The sequence below is a fragment of the Petaurus breviceps genome, unplaced genomic scaffold, assembly GCF_028583685.1.
Source record: "Petaurus breviceps papuanus isolate PSGF00001 unplaced genomic scaffold, PetGlider_PUasm1.0 187, whole genome shotgun sequence".
Classification (NCBI taxonomy): domain Eukaryota; kingdom Metazoa; phylum Chordata; class Mammalia; order Diprotodontia; family Petauridae; genus Petaurus; species Petaurus breviceps.
This window is the reverse complement of record NW_027185799.1, coordinates 7,594,144-7,620,015: the sequence shown is the minus strand read 5'-3', so window position 1 is coordinate 7,620,015 and position 25,872 is coordinate 7,594,144. Positions and strand designations below refer to the sequence as shown.

The window sequence follows — 25,872 nt, the reverse complement described above, 5'->3', positions numbered from 1 at the left end:
ATGACTTGAATTGATTTTAATATTAAAAAATAGTTAATTAAGGGAGGGGAATGGCAGATAACAGATGGTGAATATCCCCTCTCCTTTATTTATCTCCCACAAAACCACTGACCTTAGTCTAACTCTCCTTTTTATGCCCTCTCCAAACCAAGTTGGCTAGGTTTCACTAACCTTTATTATTGTCTTAAAAAATGATGAAGCAAGAATCCTTGTTGAAAGCATTTCTTAAAGAGAATAGTTCACAAATTTGTATTAAAATCTAAATTTGTTAGGAATCACAAAGAGCTTTCTTTATGGCCTCCTTGGCATAACTGATGCAAAGTTTATTATCCTCATTTTACAGATTATCAGATGGAAACGCAGAGAAGTAGAACTGATTTGGCCCCAGTTACAAAGCCAGAAAGTTCTGGAGATGGTTTTTTAACCTGGTTTTTCCTCGACTTAGAGGTTGAGATTCTTGTCACTTGTCAATGACTATATTGTCATAACATGTTGTCTCTTGTGGAGAAGATGACTGATTTTTAAAAAAGATATAAAGGGAGTATATTTTGTATTTTGAACCTCATCAAGTTCTCTGTGATTATACAAATAGTAAATATCTGGGGCAAGACTCAAACCCACATGTTCTGAATGCAAGTTAGTGCTGTCCCCACTCACCCTTGCTTTTCCTCGGCAGTCTTACAGGTGGATAAGCCAAGTATTAGCCCATCATTAAAGAGAAGAAAACTGAGATCCTAAGACTAAAATACTCATTCTTGACTATTTCAAAAGCCTCCTAACTGGCCTCCTTACCTCAAGGCTCTTCTTTCTCCAAATCATATCAAAACTGGGATTTGAACTGAGATCTTGAGGCCAGCATCTTTCTGTTCCATTATAGGTGAAATACTTTGACAAATTCCTCTCAGCTGCTAATGCCTTCATTCCAGCAGCTCTCCCTCCCACTCTGGGTATTAAATAAGTATTTAATGCCTATTTTGTATATACTTACTCATGTATGTGTTGTTTCCCCGAATAGAATATAAGAATATAGAAGGCAAGGACAGTTTTATTTTTGCCTTTGTACTCCTAGTGACTAGCACAAGGTTGCCCAGAATAAGTAATAAATGTTTGTTGATTTATTAAAGCTTTTTGAAGAAAATCATCATAGGAATAATTATGACTTTACATTTTCCTTTCTTTGTAAATGTGATCTTGGGAAGAGAAAAATTTTTGTCAATGGGCAATAGTGGACATGTATGTTTTTACTGTAAGGTTTTAAGAGAAAGTTGAGGTTAGGAACATGTTTTAAGCAGACTTACAAAAAACCCACTTATCCACTTTCCCAGGATGAGTAATCTTTTATTACAAGTGCTTTAAAAAAAATAGATACTTACCCCAGGTGGGGTTGTGAACTGGTGAATATTCAAACTAATGACTTTAAAGACTAATCTTAAATGGTAACATCATCCCCTGAGTTTCATTTATTTTGCAGGAAGGAGATGAATTTCATATTTCTCCCCAAGCACTGTGACAATTCTTTTTTTTCTTCTTTTTAAAATTTTTATTTATTTTTTTAGTTTTCAACATTCACTTCCATAAACTTTTTTTTTTGGCTTTTTGGGGAGGCAATTGGGGTTAAGTGACTTGCCCAAGGTCACATGGCTAATCTTTATGCTAAGTGCCTGAGGCCATACTTGAACTCAGGTCCTCCTGACTCCATGGTGTGCACTCCATTCACTGCGCCACCTAGCCGCCCCTTCATAAGCTTTTGAATCTTAAATTTTCTCCCTTTCCCTCCTTCCCCTTGCATCCCTAAGATGGCATGCAATCTGATATATATATATATATATATATATATATATATATATACATTTATATTAAACTTATTTTCACTTTTGTTACAATGTAAAGAAGAATTAGAACTATGAGAAAGAAGAAACAAAACAAAATAACAACAAAAAAAGAGAACAAATAGTATTCTTCAATCTGCATTCAGACCCCATAGTTCTTTCTTTGGATATGGACTTCATTTTCCATCAATAGTGCCATTTCTATACTTCTTTAAATTTTGCAAAACCATCATATTTGCTTCTCACAGTAACCCTTAGAGATATTACAGCTAATGTTTGACCAGTTTCTCAGATGACGAAAAGATCTGAGAGGTTAGGTGACTTTCCTACAGTCATAGAACTTGTGGATCTCAGAGGCCAGATTTGAACCCAATTCTTTTCTAATTTTGGTTATGCATGTTTTCAAACACTATGTTCCAAGGCTTTTGATATCATTGAGTGCTGTAAGAAGGCATCCCTGTGGAACAAGGACACTTTTTTTTCGGTCATGGACCTCTGGCAATCTGGTGAGAACTTTCCTCAAAATAATGTTTTTAAATGCATAAAAGACATAGGATTTCCAGAGGAAACCCGTTATCAACATATTTTAATAAAAAAAGTCAATGGACTCCAGGTTAAGAACCTCTACCATATAGGATAATGAATAATTTGGGTTAGGAATAATTTTTTCTCCAATTATTCAAGGATTCCAAAATTTCTGGAAAGACTTGTGGGGCCTCACATTATGTGGGAAATAGGATTCTGTAGGTGAGAATGTAGAGAGGAATTAAAGGGATAGGTTTGTGTCCTCAAGGATAGTAATTAAGCTCAATTCAATAAACATTTATTAAGTATCTATTATGTGCCAGACACTGTACTGTCACTGGGGATAGAGAGACAAAAACAAAATAATAATAATAATAATAGCAATATCAGCTAACATTTATATAGCACTTGTATGTGCCAGGCATTGTGCTAAGCATTTTACAGTTATTATCTCATTTGATCGCTACAACAACCCTGGAAAGTAGGTGCTATTATTGTCTCCATTTTATAGGTGGGGAAACTGAAGCAAACTAAAGTTAACTGACTTACCCCAGGTCACACCACCAGTGTTTGAAGTTAGATTTGAACTCAGGTCTTCTAGGCATAACACTCTATGCACCATATCACCTAGCTGCCCTGTGCTCAAAGAGTTTATTCCCACTGGAAGAGGGAAACTTCAACATTCTACATTGATCAGCAAATACTAAATATACAAGGTAATTTCAGAAGAGAAGATGGAGGTACCAGGGGAAGATGAATAGAAGTTTGTACCTGAGAAGTACTTAGAAAGAAGGTTGTGTTGCAGTAGAAAAAAATCCTGTATTTGGAATCAACAGATCTTTGCTCAAATCCTGACTCTGTGACTTACTACCTGTATGATTTTGGACAAATCACTTCACTCCTCCTGGGCAGTTTCCCTATCTGCAAAATGAAGAGGCTAGACTAATTGATGTCTAAATTCTCTTCTAGCTAACTCAAACAATACAGTTTAATTCTCAGTGTGAGTGTTTATTTACATTTTGGAAATCAACAAACTCTGCAAATCAGGGTTTGATTTATCGTTTTGTTGACTGCCTAGACGTATGAAAGTGACAAGGAAAATGTTAATAATGTCTACATGTTTATTTTTTAGAGAGTCAGTTGTTAAACATTTACCAACTGCTTCTAGTTCCAGATTTAGGTTCCTATACTTGTAAGGTGGCAAAGTCAGGAAAAGGTAGTTCCTCTAATAGCTAAAACCAACTCAGTCCCCAAATTAAATCATTCTGCTCAAGCTCTGCTTTCTGGAGCTGGGAGCACGTGTTTGGTGATAGTAGACAGTTCTGTAAGAGCATGGTATCCTGGGCAAGTCATTTCACCCTGTTTGCCTCAGTTCCTTCATCTGTAAAATGAGCTTGGGAAAGGAATGGAAACCACTCCTGTATCTGCCAAGAAAACTTCAAATGAAGTCATGAAGAGTCAGTTGAATACAACTGAAAAACCATTGAATGAAGATGGCTATTATTGAAGAAAACTTCATATTTATTGTCATTGCCCAATCTGTTCACTGTGTTGATTTTGCAAAGCAGGAAATCAGGGGAGAGGTCAGAAATTTTGGTAACTACTATTCACGAAAGGAAAAGTGCAACAAAGATTCTGAATGAACTTCAAGGAACTTGGAATCTGGAAAAACACATTGACTTTGGATACTTGTTTAACTAACATCTCTTGGTGTGGGATATTCAGGTACTTTAGAAATAGGATATAACTTTACCAGATTATCCTTGAACCTCCAATGTAGTAAGCTATATGTTCTAAGGAAGACCACCTAGACTCTAGGGACATTTGGAGACCATTTAGGGCATTCAATCAGTTGCCAGTTTCTGTAGGCTTTATAGTCTTCTCTCCTCTCCTCTCTCCTCTCTAGTCTTATTTCTTCCATGCTATTTATCCTTCCTGCCTTGGGCTATTTCAGTAACATTTTAAGTGGCCTTCCCATTTCGCTTCTCAAATCAATTTTATTCACGAATGCCAGATAATTCTTAAAGTATAACTCTAATCATGTTGATTTCCCTGTCCTTTTCCAAGAACCTTTAAAAACATCTTATTGCCTAAAAAGTACATTTCAAACTTTACATACTTTACAATCCAATCTAAGTCCTCTGATTTCAATTCAATTCCACTCAATAAGCATTTATTAAATGCTTTTCTGTTAGGCACTGTCCAGTCACTGAGGATTCAAAGACAAAAGAAAAAAACAACCCAAACATAACAAACAGATCTACTCTCAATGAAATTATATTTTAATGGGGGGTGGGGATGGGGGAAGGTGAACAACAGTTAATGAAAAATATGCACAAACTAAGTACAAAGTAATTTCTTTGCGTGGTGGCATTACCAGGAAGGGTTAAGGCCTCTTGAAGTGAGCCTTGAGGGAATGGGACTAGATGTTCTAAGAGATAGGTTGAGGATTGAGAGCATTTCAGGCATGGGGGAAAGCCTATGAAAAGGCAGAGAGGCGGGAGATGTAATGTTTTGTACAGGGAACAAGTAGGCCTGTTTGGTTGGAACATAGGACATGTGAAGTGGAATAAAGTTACATCAGTTGAGAAAGATAGGCTGGGGCCAGATTGTGAAAGATTTGAAATGTCATACAGCAGAGTTTAAATTTGTTCCTAGATGCATTAGGGAACCAATAAAGCTTCTTAGTCAGACCCATGCTTTAGGAATGTCAATTTGGCAGCTGTATGGCGGATGGGTTGTATGGGGAGAGATGGAAGTAGGACTATTGTAAAAGAGATGGTCTCTATCAACTGTTCCTTTCCCTCCTGCATTCAAATATGCCCATGACTCTATAATCCTGAAAACAATCAAACAAAAACCAAAAACACAAAACCAGAAATAAACAGCAACAGAAATCCTCAGCTGAACCCAAAGATTGCCTCAAGCTATTATCCTACATCTCTCCTTTCTTTTTTAGCCAAACTCCTGGAAAGTTAATAATTGCTTCCTTTCACTGCTCATTCTTTTGCAATTGGGCTTCTGATCTCATCACTCAACTGAAATTCCTCTCTTCAAAGTTACCTTTGTTGATTATCTCATATATAATTGTATATGTATATATGAGGTATTATGTATGTATGTACATAGTTGTTTTCATGTTGTCAAACTCATTAGACTGTCAGTTTTTTGAGAATAGAGTTTGACTTTTTACCTTTCTTTATATCCCTAGTGCTTATTAGCAAAGTGTTTGGCACATAGTAGGTGCTTAATAAATGTTTGTTGATTGATCAACTGAAACTGACTGTGGGAACATGAGAAAGTCATTGATCTCTCAGTGCCCAAGCTATGTGTGGGTTCACTGTGAAATTGGTATTCAATGGAAAGGAATCAAGGCTTGGATATAAAGCTTGGGGTCATGTTCCCTTCATTATGTATAAATGCTTGTTGATGTCTCTGGAGTAATATAAATTTGGACTGGAAAGATAGAGGGAATTCACATTGTGAAGGGTTTTTGTATTTTATCACCGAGGAAATAGGGAGTCATTGGTGGTTTTTTATTAGGAGAGTGAAATGGTTAGATCTGTGTTTTAGGAATATCAGTTTGGCAGCTGTGTGGAAGATGATTTGGAGAGGGGAGAGACCAAAGGCAGGGCAAACAATTAAGTAGCTATTGTAATAGTTCAGGACTTGAACTAGGATGATGGTATATAAGAGGAGATAAGGGGACAAAGATGAGAGATGCTATAGAAGTAAAACTGACAAGTCTTGGCAAGTGGGAGTGGGAAGAGTCCAGGATGAATCCAAGGCTGTAAGTCTTACTGCTCTGCTTGAGATGTCTCATTTTTATACAGCTGTGGAAGCAGTTCAGATATTCCTCTTGGAAGTTGCTAGATTTCCTTCATGAAGAGAGAATTTTAAAGTTGTAATGATCTAGGACCCCAGAGAAGAAAACAATGAAAACAGGATAACTGACCTGCTAATGTAAACCCAGCTGTCTAACAACCTAACAGGCATTGGTGGAGATGAATACCCTGTGCCTGCTGAGGGTCCAGGTAGAGTAGGTGAGAGCAGAGATCTACTCTCTTCAAATCTTGGGATCTGCTTTGAGTTTCTTCCATCTCTTTGGGCTCTGCAGTTTGTTTTTGACTCTTCTGGCTTCTAGCTTTGAGAGAGAAGATGGAAGATGCCAACCACACTTCATGTTGCTTAAGGAAAAGAAGTCAACATGAGAGGAGCTAGACTTCAGGGACGTACTCTTGATTGAGCTGAGTTATCTTTCAATGGGAGAGCTCTTTCACTCCGAATTGTTTGGCATATATTCTTCCATGTATACTTTCTCTGACTTTTGTTTTGCCATGGAATTGGGTAAAAGAATTTCTTCAATGATTGCTATGTGTGTGTTCAATATGAAATTGGTATTCAATGGGAAAGGAATCAAGCCTTGGATATAAAGCTTGGGGTCATGTTCCCCTCGTTTTATGAAAGAGCAAAGAGAAGGTAGCTTGAACCTGAAAGCCATATCCCCTAGGCTAATAATATTTAAGGTATCAGATAGATATAATTTTAGTCCAGGACCCCCTCTCTCTTAGGAGAGCAGAGGGGCCAAGCTTCTGGCCCCAACCTCTTTATTCCTCTCCTGGAAGGGAATCAAGTCTTCTTTGGAGAAGGTTTGGGGGAGAAGACACTGGAGATGTCTATTCTGCCCACTTGGAGCCACACAATGACACCCCCATGCTAAAGTTGGGAACAGCCCTCATTATACTAAAGATAATACAGAAGGTCCAACATGGTATTACTAGATGCCCAGATAGTATACTGTCATAGAACCATAGTATATTAGAGCTGAAAGAACCCTCCTATGAATATCTGCTTCATTCCTATATCCTGGCTGGGCTGCTTAAACACTATGCACAACCGAGAAACAGTCACTGATTTAGAACTGGAAGGGACTTTAGAAATTCTCTAGCTCTTAATTTTACATATAAGGAAATTGAGGCTTCAAGAGGGGTAAGTGACTTGGGCAGGGTAAAATGGTTAGATAAGTCAAGTCTTCTAATTCTAAAGTCAACCCTCTTTCCCTACACCATTTATTATTTCTTATGAGAGATTTGTGTTACAAAAACAAACAAACAAACAAAAAAACCTCCTAGTGATAGAGATTACTCTAAAGGGACCTATAATCTAACCAGGGTGACAAGGCTAGATATTAAACTGAAAACAACACAAAGCAGAAGAAGGTCCAATGCCAAAGTGAGAGACACTGAAAATTAGAAGAGAAGTGTGGGACCAAGTTAAATGAAGAGTGCTTAAAGACTTGAGGGCCAGAATTGGAGATGGGGAAAAAGGAGAAGGCTTTGCAGTTGAGGGTAACCACCCAAAGACTCAGAGATTGGAATGAACTTAATCTATTCAGAAAGATAATGAGGTTGGCCAAAGTGGAGAGTCTGGTGGTTGGAGAATAGTGAAAGATAAATCTGAAATGATAAGATGGAAATGCTAAAAGTGCTGACCTGAGGGCAGAATCTCTTATCATCCCTGTCCACATGACTGGTAGGGAAAAGGCCACAGTTAAAGTCTAGAGGACCTGGGTTCAAATCTTTCCTCTACCACTTATTAGCTGAATAGCCCTTGGTAAGTCACTTAACCTCTCCCAGGCCTTCTCCTTGTCTACAAATGATGGGATTGGACACTTTCAGTTCTAAATCTATGACAATGACCTGACAATTAACACTGAATAATATTGACCCTTGTACTTCATGCATGATTGTATGGGATCATACAATTATGGAACTTGAGCCAAGGGCTTGGGTGAGCTGATTGTTAAATTTTCAGCATGAGCATTGAAACCTTGGAAATCTACAAATACTACAAATCAAGGGTTGAATTAGAGTTTGATTTCTAGACTTAAGAAAGCAATGGGGAAAGACGTCATAAAAAAAGGGAAAAGAATCCGCATGTATAAAAATATAGCAGATCTTTTTGTGGTGGCAAAGAATTGGAAATTTAGGGGATGCCCATTAATTGGGGAGTGGCTGAACAAGTTGTGGTATATGAATGTAATGGAATACTATTGTGCTATAAGAAATGATGAGCTGGTGAATTTTAGAAAAACTTGGAAAGACATGAACTGATGCAAAGTGAAGTGAGCAGAACCAGGAGAACATTGTACACAGTAGCAGAAACGCTGTGCACTAATCATCTATGATAGACTTAGCTCTTCTCAGCCATATGATGATCCAAGACAATTCCAAAAGAATCATGATGGAAAATGCTATCTACATCCAGAGAAAGAACTATGGAGTCTGAATGCAGATCAAGGCATACTATTTTCACTTTTAAAATTTTTTTCTTCCTTGGGTTTTTCCCTTTTGTTCTGATTCTTCTCTCACAACATGACTAATGTATAAGTTTGATTGATACGATTGTACATATACAACCTGTATCAGATTGCTTGCTGTCTTGGGGAGGGGGCAGGGAAGGAAGGAAGGAAGGGGGCAGGGGTGAAAGGGAGGGGGCAGGAGGTGAAAGGGAGGGAGAAAAATTTGGAACTAGAAATCTTATAAAAGTGAATGTTGAAAACTATTGTGGGGAAAATGGGGAAAATGTCAGTAATGCAGATTAAATTTGTGTCACATGCACCTATCTGCTCTCCCCACCATCCCTGAGAGCTGGTTAGTAAACACTTGCTAAACAAAGCATGCATTTGCCTTTAGTGATTATTTTTGTCACACATTGATACTAGGGGAGGGTCTGATGTCTCCTCTCTCCTGCTCTATCAGCTTTTTAATTAAAATCTTAGAAACAATAAGCTGATTCTCTAGACCAGTAGTGTCAAACTCAAATAGAAAGGAGACCACTAAATGGAAATAAGGATCCATGCCTGCTCTATATTGACTTAGAAAACTATATATTCTATTGTATTTTAAAAAATCTATTTTGTTATTAAATATTTTTCAGTTACATTTTAAAATTTGGTTTGGGTTGTAGTCTGACACCTTTGCTCTAGACTACCTTTTGTTTCCTTTCAGGGATATCTCTATTGTATTTACAGTCAAATTCAGAGATATAGATTCTATAGGCCCTAATTTATCTTTTCAAATTCAATATATATTATACTCCTGAAAGTTTACCATTCAGCTATACTGGCCTTCTTTGTATCTTTCATGCATAGCCTCCATTTTTTCATCTTTGTGCCTTAGCAATAGCCTTTCCTCATACCTGGGATGCATTCCCTCCTAATCTTCACTTCATAGAATCTCATTCTACTTTTAAAATGCAACCCAAATATTACATCCTACACAAAATCTTTCCTGATCCTGCCAAATGTTAGTGGCCTACATCCATCCCTTCCCTGTATTTCTTCTCCATGTAGTTATTCTTTATATAAAGCACATGTTGCCTACCCTGATAGAATGAAACCTCCTTGAGGGTAGAGATTATTTTGTTTTTTGTGTCTGTATTCCCAAAAACTTAGCACTGTACCTGGTATATAATAGGCCCATTAGTAAATAATTGTTGATTGATTATAGCCCACTAAAGGACCTTCTTGGGCAGAAGGGTGGCATAGTACATAGAGTGCTGGGCCAGGAAGACTCATCTTCCTGAGTTCAAATCTGGCCTCCAACTCTTACTAACTGTGTGACCCAGGACAAGTCACTAAACCTGTTTGCCTCATTTCTCCAAGTGTAAAAAGAGCTGGACAAGGTAATGACAAATCACTGTAGCTTCTCTGCTGAGAAAACTTCAAATGGGGTCATGAAGAGTGGGACAGGACTGAAATAACTGAACAAGAGGACATTTGTGGGATGTGAGGTTGTACCTCTGTCTCAGATTCTTGCTCTGCACAACAATTGCTGTACAAAAAAGGCTTAAGGAAGGAAAAAGGGACAGCCCGGACTCAATGCTATAGGAATTTCCTCCAGCAATACAGATTGCGACTCTTGAATACCCATCTCTCCTATGGGTCTCTTGTCCATTTCTTCCCGTAGGAGACAAAATCTAAATTACTGTTTGTAGAAGGTCTAAAACATGGAATTTTAAATTCCTCCTTTGTTTTCTGCACTCTGCCACCATCACTGGCAGTGAACTACATTGGAAAGAACACTAGATTTAGAGTCAGAGGAAATGACTGAAGTCAAACTATGACTGTCTTTTATCATCTGGGTGAATTTAGGTAGGTCACGCTCTCTGAGTCTGATTCCTCATCTATAAAATAAGAGGGCTGGATTAAATGACCTCTATGTCCCTGTTTTTGTTGTCACATTACAGGTATCACTTCTGGGAATTGTGGCCATGGTGGTCATGTCAGTGAATGCTGACATATTTGGTTGTCTAAGATTTCTTAATGAGGGGGCAAATTCCTGAATAGAGGTCAAAGAAACCTGATTTTGTTTCTTGGGTTGCCACCATCTTTGGTTGACCTTGGTGCTTTTCTCACATAGAAAGATAGGTGCTTCTAGTACTAATAATTTTATGTGAGTGAGTCCAGCAGTGCTGCTGAAAAGACCAAGAGGTATATGGCAATCTTTTCCACACTTAATATAACCTGTGGTATAATTTGGAATTAGCACCTAAAGTTCCCAAATAACCCTAATCCCCAACTCTAGTGATCCTAAGATCCTTTCTAACTCTTATGATCCTTAGCAAAACCAATCACCCCATCATTGAGACCCCCTCTATATTTTGTTCATCACCAAATGGCCAGCCTATCTGTGATGAGCCCCTCTGTACTTAACTAGGCTGGTCCTCAGAAAGCAGATGTAGTCTGCTTCCAGGAATGTATCAGAGGCCTTTCCAGCAAGGTAGAACCTGCCAGTGTTTTTGCTTTCTGGCTATAGTCTTTGGGAATACAAGAATTGTCTCCAGGCCACGAGGAGGAGTCAGATGAGGACTTTAGGGAGGTATAAGTGGCTACGAAATAAATAACTTTTCAAAATCATCCTAATTAACAATGAAAACAGTGATCAGAATGTAACCTGGAAAGACCTCGGCCTAAATAGGCCTTATCCCCCAATGGCTTTAGCCCCAAATGGGCTTATCCCCAAAAGGTTTCAGACAATGAAAACCAGAAAAAAAAATCATCACTGAAACATTTGAAAATCCTCTTTGCCAATTGACTTTCTTTATTCTTTTTTCTTCTTTCCATTCTTCTTGTCTCCTTATTTTTCTCTTATTTTATAAAAGGTAGCAGAACAGGGTGCTGAAATGATTCCTCTTATGGATGTCCATGGAGGCAGGATGTAGCTAACAGAAATTCAGACATCCTACCCACATGGAAGGGTTTACCAGAAAATATCTTGGTATGTATAGGAGGGTGGGATTTCATGATACCAGTCAATGGAACGGTCCTGCTGGAACTCTCCCCTCCTCCCCAGTCTGGGCCCCAGCATGCTCTTATCTGCCATCCATGGTCTCAGCCCTTGCAGAGGCCCAGGCTGCAGGTCATGGAGAGCCTTCCCTTCCCAGTGATAGGACTGTTAAACACCTCAGTAGTTTTCCATCCCAAAGAGTATGCATAAGGATCTCAATCAGGACTGGTTGCATCTCTGGAAATGACCTCAGCCTTTTGAATATTTTTTCTTTGGAGCTTTTCAAACAATGTTCTAGCTTTGCCAGAGGAAAAGGGAAAGAGACTCTTTAAATGAGCAGCCTCTCCTTTGTTATATGCCACATAAATCCTAACTTATCACATGTCAGCCCTTCCTGTCACCTCAGTATCATTGTCTCCCCTGCTGATTAATAGGTTGGAGCTAACTTTAAGCTGGCATTTCCTGACCAGCCCATCTCCCCCACTCACTGCCCCTCCTCCCCACTCCTTTTTATAAAAGCTGATATTAAAATAAAAATGATTTCATTTTTTAGCCTCATCATGGGTGGTTCTGAATACACTGAGCCAGTGAAGCCCTTCTCCTGCCTCTGGGAAGCCATCACAAAGTGGTGCCCCTAAGACTCCAACCAGACTAGCTTGGGACAACTGCCCCCTTCCCTCCAGTTTAAAAAGACAATTCCAAGAGCCCGTAGGGTCTCCTGGGCTTGACTGGCAGCACAGATTTTAGCTGGCAAGTGAATGTGACAAGGAGCATATTGTTCATGTAACATGAAGGACTGAACCACATCTCAGTCTTTCATCACCCAAATGGGCAACAGTAGTGCTCAAATGCAGCCTAATGACAGAAGTATGGAAGGCATTAAGGCTTCACGAATACTGCGTTTGGATGATCCAGACAGAATCTGCTGAAGGTCACTCCTGGTTTGTGTCAGTCAGGCTTTGCTGGGCTTGTTTATTTAGTGGTTCAAGTCTTTATTTTATTCTCAGAGTTGATTCTTTTCTTTCTTTGGCTGACATTTGGGGGGAAACCAAGAAAGCCGTGGCCCAACAGTGCTTTTCATTTCCACCAAATCTGTAGCAAGCCCTGAGAACATTAGAGAAACAGACACCAAAAGCTTCAGTCTAGAAGTGACAGATAGAGACTGCGATAGGGGTTCTCACCTACCATACAGTTTTTCAAATATAACAAGGAATATTTATAGAGTTTAATCAGAGAAAGCCCCATTGAATGGTGCACTTGAGTGCAGCAATGGTCTCTTCAGCTAAATTCTAAATTTGGGGGTGTGACCAACATGCTGTAAAGATATTAGGATTAATTTAGCAGTTGCTAAATTAATTTGTCTATACCTCTCTTTCAAGAGTTCTGCCCACCTTGTAGAGAAAGCTACAGGAAAGCACCTGAGATTTAGTACCCTGATAATTGCTAAATTTTGCTAGGTGTGTTCCTTTTTTCTCCCTGTGAACATTCACATCACCTGGAGAGGGCCCCATAGAATGTAAGCTACTTGAAGGCAAGGACTTTTATTTTTGTCTTTATAGGGCTAGTAGTCAACATAGTACCTGACTGTACAGTAGGTACTTAGGTACTTAAAAGTAGGTACTTAGGTAATTATAAGTAGGTACTTAATAAGCAGGTACTTATAAGTAGGTACTTAATAAATTCTTACTTCTTGTTGTTTCCAGGTTATCAATGACCTTATGGAAATGTGTTGACAAGATCTGAACACAACACTCACAGAGAAAGTACAGGGTACCATACTGACTCTGTTGTCCTAGATGCTGTGCATCTCTATTCAATTACCTGAGCATGGGCCTCAATTCCTTGGATTTCAGGGCCTGAACAGAAGTCAGGGAAAGCTGATTAAATTCTACCAGCTCCTCAACTCTGTTTTTGTGTTTGTGTTACAAGTATCACTTTTGGACATTGTGGTCATGGCAGTGAAGGCTGATGTATTTGATAGCCTAAGAGTTCATAGGTAAAGGAAAAAAGTCCTGACTAGAAGTCAAAGAAGGCTGATTTTGTTTTTGGGGTTGCCTCTGTCTTTGGTTGGTTTTTGTGCCTTTCTCACTGGGAAGGCAATGGATGCTGACTCTAATTGGTGGTGTCAGAGTACTACTGGCAAGACCAAGAGGGATTTTACAGCCTTTTCCACACTTAATATATCTATTGTGTAACTTGCAATTAGCCGCTCAAGTCATGAATTTTAGGGCTTATGGTTAATTGACGACTCTGTAGTTAACTGACAGTCTATATGACCCCTTTGCTCAAAATGATCATTTCTGTTTTTTGCCCTTAGACAGTCCCAGGAGAATTTAACAATGGCCTGCCTCTGAGGTTGTATGCTAAAATTAGCTTTATTAGTTGTCCACATAAAAGAAAACAATAGGAAATGGGTTTTGAGGGGAGCAAGAAAGATTTAAGATAACCATGGGGAATAAGTTTCTGATTCTAAGGCTAGTCACATATGGGCAGAGACTGCTGATGGAGGTCATATCAGATCCTCTCATTCATTCTTAAAGGTAATCTTACCTTAACACTACCATAATGGGTAGTTAAGTCTGTTGAGAGACTTAATAGAATCCCATCCAGGGTAGGAGGATCAACTAAAAACCATTACGAAGTCCTTTCTTACCATACTTGGATGTCCTTAGGTGAAGATACTCCATAAAAATCAAATATTATTGAATTGAATTCAACAGGTACCTACTATGTGCAAAGCCCTGGACTAGGTGCTAGGGATCCTGACATAAAAATCAAGGCCAGGTCCTGTTCTTGCAGAGCTTATGAACTATGGGAATGTAATTATTGTTTCCTAGATGATTCAGTTCAAACTCAAGTGACAGAAATGGAAAAAAGGCATTAGAACAAATAGATTATTTATCAATTAATTTTTATACATATACTTTGGATGTACAAATTGAGACTTTTACTCTTAGCTTAATAAAATGTATGCTCAGTAAACAGGATAACTATGAATACATAATAAAGAAAAAAAACGGTAGTAGAGGATCATAGAATTTTAGGGTTGGAAGAGGGGTTAGAGAGGACTTAATCTCATTCCTACCTGAACAGAAATTTGCTCCACAGCATTCCTGACAGTTGGCCATCCAGTCTTTGCTTGAATACCTCTGAGTCATGGGAAACTCACTCACACATGAGGCAGTCCAATTCATTTCTGGACAATTTTGGTTGTTAAAAAAAAAAACGAACCAAAAAAATCCCTTCCTTTTTTGAGTAAGATCAATAACAAGCAAATGATCACAGCTGACAAGGAAGATGGGGCTATTTTTAGGCCTGCCCCCTGTCAAGCTAAAGAAAGTAGTTTTCAGGAAATGTCCTCTTTCTGGGCTCTGGAAATGAAACTTTGGGCCATATTTAGCGAGGGATCCATCTGCAGCCACAGCTGCACTGGTTGCACAATTTGCTCCTATGACCAAATAACTGTACTCCTGCCGTGGTTAGTGCAGGATGACATCCTTTTTCTTGCACAAAGAGCTAGAAATGATGAACTTAGGAAAATCCTTTTCCCTTCCCTCCAATCTAGTTTGCACTGGACAATTGGGGCAGCTGTCAGAAATCATGAAGTGTATTTTCAAGTTTTCTGGTCCTCTGGGGAGGAATAAATAGACTTTTAGGTTTCAATGAGATTCTCTGGTCCCTAGAATTAATCAATCAAATAGCCAGCATTTATTAAGCACTTACTATGTACTGGTCTCTGCTGGGCAGTGGAAATATGAAGAAAAAACAAAAAATGTCCCCACTATCAAAGAGTTTACATTCAATTGGGGGATGGGGGAATAGTTTTATACAAGATAATTGCAGAGCAGATGGAAACTAAGAAGACACTTGAGAGGGAAAGGGGATGGGGACCATGAAAGCCTCTTCTAGAAGATTGTGTTTGAACTATTTTGAAGGAAACCAGCGATTCTTTTTTTTTTTTTTTGGAGGAGGGAGGCAAGGCAATTAGGGTTAAGTGACTTGTCCAAAGTCACACAGCTGATAAATGTCAAGTGTCTGAGGCCAGATTTGAACTTGGGTCCTCCTGACTTCAGGGTTGGTGCTCTATTCACTGTCCCCCTGAACCTAGGGATTCTAAGAGGCAGAGGTGAGGAAGGTATGAGGAACAGTCAGTGCAAAAGTACAGAGATAGGAGATGGATTATTGTGTTGGAGAGTAAGTAGGCCAGTGTGGTTAGATCATAGCGTTTGTGGAAGGAAGAATTTTGTAAGAAGACTGGGAAGATTGGAAGGGGATAGGTTGTGAAGAGCATTAAATGTCCAAAAAGAGGAGTTTATATTTGATCCTAGAGGTAATAGGGAGGTAATGGGCTATTCTATTCTTCTAATGGAGGCGATCCTTTCAAGGATTTGTTTGGCACAGCTGCATTTCCCAAGTAGCCAGGGCCATCCTTGTACTAGTTCTTAAAATCACTGAACTTGAACCATGTACCACAAATATTCCCTTTGAGCATGAGAGTAAGAATGGTATTCTAGAAGTATTCTTCAGAGGCATTCTAGTCTAATTTCCTATATAATACCGTAGTCCTTCCACAACAGTGCTGAAAAATGGCAATCCAGCCTGTGCTTGAACACTTCTGAAAGAGATTGGCTCCATCTTGAACTAGAGTTTAGGAATTAGCAAGGATTAGATTTAGAGAATTCTTGAACTCAAGGGACAGGGCTCCCCTGGGATAGATCTGAAAATGACTTGGTTCTGTGGCTTTTGACCCCTCGATTCAGGTAATTTTATACAATTGTATAAGCACAAGGAGCTTATTACCTATCCAGGTGACCCATTCTATTTTTGAGTACTTATTGTTAGAAAGTTGTTTTTTTTTATTACAGTGAATCCAAATCTACCTTCCTTTTATACTCTTCTAGTACTTTTAGTTTTGACCCCTCGAGCAGCAAAGTAAATCAACTCCCTCTTTTCCATGACTACTCTTCAAATATCTGAAGATGACTTTCATTCAATTCAGTCAAATTCAACATTTATTAAATATCTGCTTTGTGTCATATACTATACTACACAGATATAAAAAAAAAAGGCTCTGCTCTCAAGGATATGGCATTCTGCTGGGGTAGTGGTGGTGGTTCTGGGGAATAGCTAGTACTGAGATAAGATAAGGCAAGGTTAGATAAGAAACAACTTTTGGTTTCAAGGAGATATCAGCAACTGGGATTATTAGAAAAAGTCTTCTGTAGGGGGTGTCTCCTGAGCCAAGTTCTCTACTAAATCTTCCCTCTCCCAAGCTAGACAAGCCTAGTTCCTATGACATGCTTTCTCCTAACTTTCTTGAACACCCACCTTTGGATGTCCTTCAGTTTGTTAATGTCTTTCTGAAAATATTAACACCCCCCCCCCATAATGCACACAATTCTTTAGGCAGTAAGCATCATGTGAAGTCAAGGGTTAGCATTAATTTAGAGAAGACTATGAGCAGTAGTTTCAGCTAGGGACAAAAAGGGGAACTGGAATGATTCTCTTCCTCTCTCCTTTTTTCCTTTATGGCCCCACCCTAACCATATATCCTCTCATACCTTATCCATGAGAGAGTGGAATAGAAGATGGGGAGAAAAGAGAGGCAGAAAAAAAGGTCAAGGTGAGAGGGAAGGAGAAAGAGAAGGAAGACAGAAAAGAAGAGGGGGTAAAAGGGACCTTAGAAGGCTGTGTAGAACAATTGATTGAAATGGAATGAAATGGAAGTCTTCTCCAAAAAAGGAGTGGAGACCTAGCTTATCCCCATCCATTTATTCCATTCTACCTTAAGTCCTGAGCTATAGCATATGACTTTTCATAATATTCTTTCTTTCTTTTCCTTCTTTCTCTTCCTTCCTTTCCTCCCTCCCTCCCTTCCTTCCTTCCTTCCTTCCTTCCTTCCTTCCTTCCTTCCTTCCTTCCTTCCTTCCTTCCTTCCTTCCTTCCTTCCTTCCTTCCTTCCTTCCTTCCTGTCACTTAACATCTCTCACTGTCAGTTTCATCAACCTCAAAATGAAGTCATATTAGATGACCTCCAAGCTTTTGTTCGGCTTCTATTATCCTAGGTTATGAGCCCAAACTTTTATACATAAAACCCCATAGTATGTTAAGCTTGATATAAAAGATCAAACCCGAAATTCTACTAAAGGCTCCCGTGACTGTCTAACTTTACTGAAGCTTGTGTAGATACAAACAAAGCCACCTAAAGGGAAGAGCTACAATCCAATAAATGCCCTTATGTAGGCAGGCAACCTGCCCTTAACTTTAAAATAAAGCTCCCTCTTTTCTTTCAACAGATTTTCCTTTTATTTGCCAGGACTATCTGGATAATTCCCCAATGCCAAAATTTATTGTCCTCGCAGAGAGATATCTTAGATTTAAACTTAAAGAAGATCCAGCACTAAACTGGTGTGTCCCCCAGATATCCAGTAACAATTTTTATGCAAAGGATAAAGGGGAATTCACAGGATTACAGGATGTTTTCTCCCTCCTCCCCCTCAGGTACAGGACAGTAATTTACTTTCGCTATTACAAAATGTTCAAAGCAAGAACGACTCATAATCTCACAGATAAAAATTCAAAACATGAAACAGTAGCTCACGACTCCTATTATATGTGCTCCCCTGGGAGACTGATACTTTAAATATCAAAACATGTAAGTTTTGGTGAGGCTACTGAGCAGGGGGTCACCTTGGCTTTACACTCAACAAACAGTTCATTCAAGATCCCTATCTTTAGGCAATCCAATGGCCTTAGCGACTCCTGCTGCTAGTGGTCACCGCCCGAGAAGTGCTGGTGTAGCTGTACACAGTTGTTTGCATGTTGTTTCCTCTATTAGAACGGCGACTCCTTGAGGATATCTATCCATCCCTATCATTTAGCACATTGCCTGCTACATAATAAACACTGAGTAAATGCTTCTTGACTTATTGACTCTCACAGGGCAGCCAGCACTAACTGAGGAACCCCCTGAACTCTCAAACTCCCAATGTAGCCACTGGACTTGAAAACTTCATTTCTTAGGACTGCTGCTGTTTGATCATTTATGTTCAGGAGAAAAAGAAAGGGTTACCAGAAGAGGTTACTAGGGCCTTGCAGTTAATCATGCCAACACATGTATTTATCTTTCATATACAATAAACCCCCAAACTGAAGGAGTAGGGAAGAAAAAAAAATCCTTCCCATCCCTGGAATTCAATTCAAAGTAGAACTATCTGAAAGTTATATAGGTCGAGTATTAATCTGAAACCTAGAGATGGGATTAGGATGTATAGGAGGATTAGCAATTCTAGTGTGAGGGCTTTCTAAGTCCTTTCAGGGTTATTCATCCACCTTTGGCGTCCGCCTGGCACTTAACTCTAACCTGTGCTTCCGAGAAGCTGTAGCATGTGCAGGAATCACACCCTGGGCAAACTTTAGAAGCTAAACGTGATTGAGGAAAAACAATAGGCCTCAAACCTTAGGGGATATCTACCCCAAGCATGGGAAGACTTCCTTGGGCAGCACGGGCAGATAAGAACAATTTGGAGGTGACCGAAGCAGGTGCTGTGGAGCTCTTAGAGCTTGGTCAGACATCGAAGATGCCAAGGTCATCCATTGCATTCTGGGCCATTGCTAGTCATTTTAGTTTTTGTCTTGCCGCTGGATTCCAATGACTCTGGAAGAGAGAGGATTGTATGCAACTTCAATCCAATTCATGCACAAGTCAGGACATTACCCCATGATGTCATTGGTCCTCTCTGAAGATGAAGGATGAACAATCACAACAAAACTATCCGAGTTCCCGAATAAAAGTTCATACTAGAGGAAGAAGAGATCCCAAAACTATTAAAGCTGGAGGGGACCTCAGAGATCATTTAGCCCAACCGTCTCACCTCATAGATGAATCCCTGAGGTTTAGAGGAGGTACTTACTCTCTGGGTGATGCTGGGCCAGTCACAGCCTCTCTCAGCCTTGGTCTCCTCCTCCATAAAATGAGGATAATAATAGCACCTAACTCATATAGGATCTGAGTCAGAGTTAAGGTTTTGCCCTGTCAAAGGGCAGCATTTGATCAAAAATTGTGCTGAAAACTTCTGGTGTGATTGTTCTTGGCAAGATGACCCTTTCCTGTTGAAAAGAAGAAAGGTTTCCTTAATATCCAATATTCCTTACTAGGGGAAAAAGGGAGGGGCAATGGGATCAATGATTCTAGAGTCAGAGGACCTGACTCAAATCCCTCCTCTGACAGTTACCACTTTTGTGACTTTGAGCAAGTCACAATCACTTGGGCCTCAATTTCCTCAGGTAGCAAATGAAGGAGTTGGGCTAGCTGGTCTCTGAGGTTCCATAGAGCTCTAGAACCATGATATTGTGAACTTGAAATTTAAAACATAGACCTAGAAAAGACTCTAAATAATCTAACCATTTTACAGAGTTTCTGAGAGGCCTGTAGCTATCTACTGACCAAGTTGCAGAGCCATGATTAATACACCAACTCCTAATCTAATACCCCCCCCTCCTTTTTTTTGTTACATTGCATTTCCTAGAGGACATGCAGTTTTATGGATACGGCTATTCTTTTTCTTGGCTGCATTTGAGAATTCCTGTACATCTCAGTACATAGTCTTTATGAGTTTCTGTGGCTTGAAAGAAATTCATTACTGGGGGACCAGCCTCTGTTGTTGAACCTCTGCACTTAGCTAAGTTGGGCCTTTGATGACAGACAGACCATTGGCACTCCTGTACTTGAAGCATTTCCAGCTTGGTAGAACCTAACAGAGCTTGTACTTTGGTGGCATAGCCTCTGAAAAGCCAGGGTGTCACTTACATACCACTGTGAGGCACTGGAGGAAGACTTTTGTAGAGCTTTGTATAGCATTACCTTCCAGAAACCTAATCCCCATATTCCTTAGGAGTGATACAAAAAATGAAGGCTGAGAAAAAAGTGTTTGCTTGTTGAAAAGGTTATTAATGCATGATAGAAGATTTTTCTCTCAATCTATGCTAGCAGCTATTTCTGGGAATTTAGAAGATTTCCATGGAAGAGACAGATTAGCCCCTGAAAGCAATAGGCCTTTGTTCAGCATATTTAAACTCTCCCAAAGGAAGGTAGATGATCTAATTTGACATACCTGGGGGCATAAGGAGAGGAAAATGAGAAGAGAGGGAAAGTATGTATGCAGGCCCCAGCATCCAGAGACACAAGGAAATAAGCAGCTCTCCATAGGGTTTAGGTGAATTTGGGACTCAGTCATTAGAAGAGAGTCTGGGTCTTGGCTGAGAGGAGATGCTTTTCAGACCAGGAGTAGGATTAATCAATGGTACTGAGACGTGCTTAGATTATGCCAAACTCTCATCACTCCTCCTAGTTCTGTGTGGACATCTTGTTATGGTTGTTAGACAGGTTGACCACCTGCTTTGAGTCACATTCCTAAGTAGCTTGACTTGAAAAAAAAAAAAACTGGTCCCAACATACCAGAGTCTGCTAACTGGCTGTGCCAACTGGCCTCACCTATTTCCCTGACTAGTCCTGTGCCACCTCTGTATCACACCTGAGCAGGACTCTAGTTGTCCACACTGAGTCCCTTGTGTTGGGGTAGGTTAGCCAATAAATAGCCCATGTCCATTCTTAAGTAGTGCCACTGAATCTGCAGATGCTGGGAGTGGATGCCGTACCTGCCCTGTGCTTCCCTGAAGATGATCCACAAGCTTCTTTAAGGGATGCTTGCCTTTCCTTGGCCTCAGCCTGGACTGGAAGGAGAATCAGAAGACAGGCTCACATCTTGGCTCTAACTCTTCCTAGCTGTTACCCCCAGCAAGTCATGTCCTCTCTCTGTGCCTTTGTTTCCATATATATAAGATGAGGGCATTGGACTAGATGGCTCATGAGTCCCTTTCTTGCCTAGGTATTTCTATAACTGAAGCATTCATCAAGAAATGGGGCTGTCTTTGGGTTTCATTCCACCTTGAGAACATGGGCAACTGTTTTTTTTTTTTTTTTTTTTTTGCTATTCTGTGAATCCACAGTACTCAGCACAGTCCCTTAATAAATGATATTTGACTGATAACAGGGATCTTCAGGAATGAGGATGAGGGACAGTCTTTTTTAGGGAGGGGCAGGCTCTCACTCAGGCTTGACTGACTTCCCAGCTCTGAGGTCATAGGCAGGCAGACACCAGTTTGTTGCATGGGGCATAGAAGGTTCCAAGAACAGAAGATTCCAGGCATTAGATTTTGACTGAAAAGGGATATATATATATAGCAGAGAGGGGGAAGAAAGCAGTGCCCAGGAGAAAGGTCAGGAACAAGGCAATAGGTGGGAGAAAATTGGTATTCCCACAGCAAATACACCCTCTCTCAAGAGAGGCAAATCCTTAAAGTCATAGGATCCATAGACTTAGATCTGGAAGGGACCTTAGAGGCAGCTAAGTGGTATAGTAGATAAGGCCCTGGGCCTATGTTAAGGAAGTCCTAAGTTCAAATATGACCTTAGATACTTACTAGTTGTGTGACCCTTGGTAAGTCACTTAGGTAACTAAATGGTAAAGCATATGGAGCACTGGGCTTGGAATCAGGAAAACTCTTCTTTGAGAGTTCAAATCCAGCCTCAGCTACTTACTAGCTGTGTGACCCTGGGTAAGTCACTTAACCCTACCCTGTTTGCCTCAGTTTCCTTTTCTGTAAAATGAGCTGGAAAAGGAAATGGCAAACCACTTCAGTATCTTTGCCAAGAAAACCCCAAAATGTAGTCAAGAAGAGTTAGACATGACTGAATAAAGACTGAACAATAAGAAGTCAGTTAACTTGTCTGCCTTGGTTTCCTTGTCTGTAAAATGGGGATAATTTGCGCAGCACCTACCTCCCAGGATTGTTGTATAGATAAAATAAGATGATATTTATAAAGTACTGTGTCAGCCTTAAAGTGTTATATAAATGTTAGCTATTTTTATTATCTAAATCACTTCTGTTGTTTTAGAAGTGAGGAACCTGAATCTTATAGAGGTTTTTTTGAGATGCTCTTAGAACCTGAATCAGTTAAATTACAGACATTATTTAAAGGTTACACTGAACACTTATGGTCGGGAAGTTCATCAATACATTTTCAAGTGTTTTGCCAATGAGCCCCTCTTTCCAGTTGTTAACTCATCTAGACATTACTGCTGAGAAAAACACCCATCACAGCTGTCACTGATGCTCCCATTATATCCTAATAACCAAAGGTGCTATTATGTGGTTGTTATTCATGCACAAGCGGCTTTCAGTAATTAGCAGAATAACAACCTTAGAGGAAAGTTCAGTGCTGATGGTGAGTATCATGACTCCCCTTTATAGATAGACATTTTTCCTCAGTTGCACTCTTTAGTTGTGACTTTTTTTGCTTTGTCAGGGATGTTTCTTGAAGCCCAGTGCCTTCAGCGGAGTAGATCTTCTCCACCCCAGTGTTTTCATGTTGGGCTTAAGAGTTTGTGATCTTTGGTACCTGGTTTAACTCCTATTTTAGAAAGAGATGTCTTTCATGAAGGTCAAGAAGTCAATCCTTTGCAGACCGAATGTTCTTCTAGATGAATTGCAAAGTTTTCATCTGGATGACTTATTCTTTGAAGGATACCCCTGTAGTTTTGTCCTTATTATGATCTCAGAGAATAGTACCCTAGAATATGGAGCTATCAGAGAATTGTTGGAGAGTTATTCATTTCTTATGCCATGTTCCACCTAAGATTTATTAACCATCTCATGTACTTCTTAGGGCTTCCTTTCAAGGTCTAAGATAATAGAAAGATGACCTGGGTTCCAATGCTGGCTCTATGACTTGGACGGCATAAGTGTGGGCCAATTATCTTGCTTATCAGAGCTCCAGGTCCTGAACTCTAAAATGAAGTGGTTAGACTTAGTGATTCCTAAATCTTCTCCCACTTTTTATCCCAAGCCAAAAAAAAAAATGCAGAATTTAGTATTTGTTTTTTGCTGGGTGTCATCTAAGAAAAGGACATATTGCATTGGTCTGTTGGAATCTTTAACAATTCTCTATTTGTTTGGGAGATTATTTCAAGATGTTGCTTCTAATCAGCACCATAGATTTATAACTGGAAGGGACCTGAGATGGCATCTAATCCAACCTTCTAATTATACAAGTGAGGAAACTGAGGCCTAGAAATGTTAAAGAGTACTTTCCCAATGTCACATAGGCCATAAACATGAACGGTTGTCTATGATCTCAGTTCCTTTTAACTGTAAAGTCGGTGTTATTTCCATTGTACCATGATGTCTCTTAATCTATAAGATCTTATTTAAATAAGACCTTCCTTTGCTATGTCATAGGCCACTACTTTTCTTTGTTGTCATTTCTTGAATGATAGCTCAGTTATGTCACATCCATGAAAAAACACCCAAGATTTAAGACCCAAGAGACCAGAGACAAGGTGTTTCCTTCCTTCTAATTAATGTAGAAAAGCGTAAAAGAAGACTAGACAAGCCTTTTTTTTAAACAAATATTCAACCTCATACTGGACTGGAATCAAGGAAAACCTAAATTATTAGTCTTCTAAAAATAATTTGTTTTCCATTTCTTTTTAAATTATATTTAAATCTCTTATACCTTCTACTTCACAGTGAGATAAAGTGAGGATTGAAATAGCTCCTAGGTAGAGGGGAATAGCATATTTTACCAAAGGCATAGCTGCTCATTGTCATTTCAATGTGAAGCATTTAGTCTGGAAAGGGGATTGGCCCTGGGAGCCCTACTGCTTTTGTACAGCCCAAGAACTAAGAATGGTTTTTACATTTTAAAATTCCTCATTTAAAAATGTAAAAACCATTCTTAGTTTACTGGTCTTACAAAAATATTTGGAGGTTTGGATCTGGCCCTTTGGCTACAGTTTGCTGACCCACCGATCTAGAATGGGCATGGTCTCTTGTTTAGGTGATTGTTTGAATGGCCAGTATTTACATTTGCAAAGTACCCTACCAGAGTTATCTCTTTCGGTGATAGAGGAAAGCAAAAGGAACCAACTTTTTATTTGCCCTCCAGGTTTACTCAGGTTCGGCTCAGAAATCTCACCTGGGAAATAGTCTTCCCATTCTTACAGTTATCTCATGGTATCATTCCAGCTACTCTATCCACTTTTACCTGTAGTTTAAGGGCTCTCCCCAGCAAGGAGAGGAAGGTAAAAGGCACCCAGAATATGGACATGAATCGGGCCTGGAATAGGTAGTTTTATTTCCATGATGAAAGGGAATTCTAAGCAATCAGGAATTAGAGAATTATTAGAAAAGAGTCAGTGGCATACTTGAACTCATACCAGCTCAAAGGAGTCCCTTTTTCAACTTTCAGTGTGTGAATTTACACCCTAGAAACTGCCAAATGCTACGAATCAGGGCTTGACATTGGTTCCATTGGTTGTCTAGACAGGGTTAATCAGATTAAATTTAAAAGTGTGTCTGGTTGTGTACATTTTTTGGGAGAGTTGGTTGTTAAACACTTAGCGACACTCCTAATAGAATCCAGTAATTCAACACTGCTAGTACAATCAGTTGAGAGGCTTACCATAGCCAAGTCTGGTTGGGATATTTGCCTACAGTTTCTCTTCTAGGTGTGCTAATTAGCCATTTTACATTTCACCTCCTTGGAGTATACAGTCTAATCAACTCCAAATGGGCCTTTTCCTTATGGTAGTCTGTCTCTCTGAAGGTAACTGATTTCCTTTTGACCAGTCTGCTTGTTGCTGTTGTGGCCACAACTATTCCAGTAGCACTACCTACAGATTATATCCCTGAAACAAGGAAGATGGCATCTTCTTTTAGGGCTCTGATACCAATCCAAGGTCCAATACCAAAATGAAGAAAACACAAACAAGAGATAACTGTATCTCAGGAATAGAAGGTCAGGAGCTCATGGCCTAGTGGCTGGATGAGGGGGAAGTACACCCTCTACTTGACATTCTGGACTACTGGAAGAGTTGTCTTTGCATTTCAAAGCCTGCAGAAAAAGAAGACCTGAGGGGAAGAGATGGTCCCCAGTAGATGGATTGACTTAAGGTTCAATTTAAATACTTTTCATTACCACACAGGATAAGCCTCTGGAATCATTGTGGCCAGCAGGAAGCAGTCAAAGGACATCTATGAATGTTCCGAAGTTGGTGGGAAAGGGTCCCTGTATCACAAATGCCTGGAAACAAGCTTCCATGGGCTCGCCTGAAATGTTGAGTGACTGTACTCTTAGATGGGGTTTTAAGGAAACTTAGTTGTTC

The 25,872-nt window shown here is 39.6% G+C and overlaps 1 long non-coding RNA gene across 2 annotated transcripts in view; it reads right to left on the bottom strand.

The window, feature by feature from the left end:
- Positions 1–25,872, bottom strand: part of LOC138163096 (uncharacterized) — a 41,795-nt gene that overhangs the window by 4,704 nt on the left and 11,219 nt on the right. Inside the window, exons 2-3 of one of the 2 annotated variants that reach the window (XR_011168791.1) lie at positions 19,558–19,753; positions 19,103–19,301 (exon numbers count right to left, since the gene is read on the bottom strand). This is a non-coding gene — a long non-coding RNA (uncharacterized lncRNA). The remainder of the gene's footprint in view (positions 1–19,102; positions 19,302–19,557; positions 19,754–25,872) is intronic. The other variant, XR_011168792.1, reaches the window with a different exon arrangement.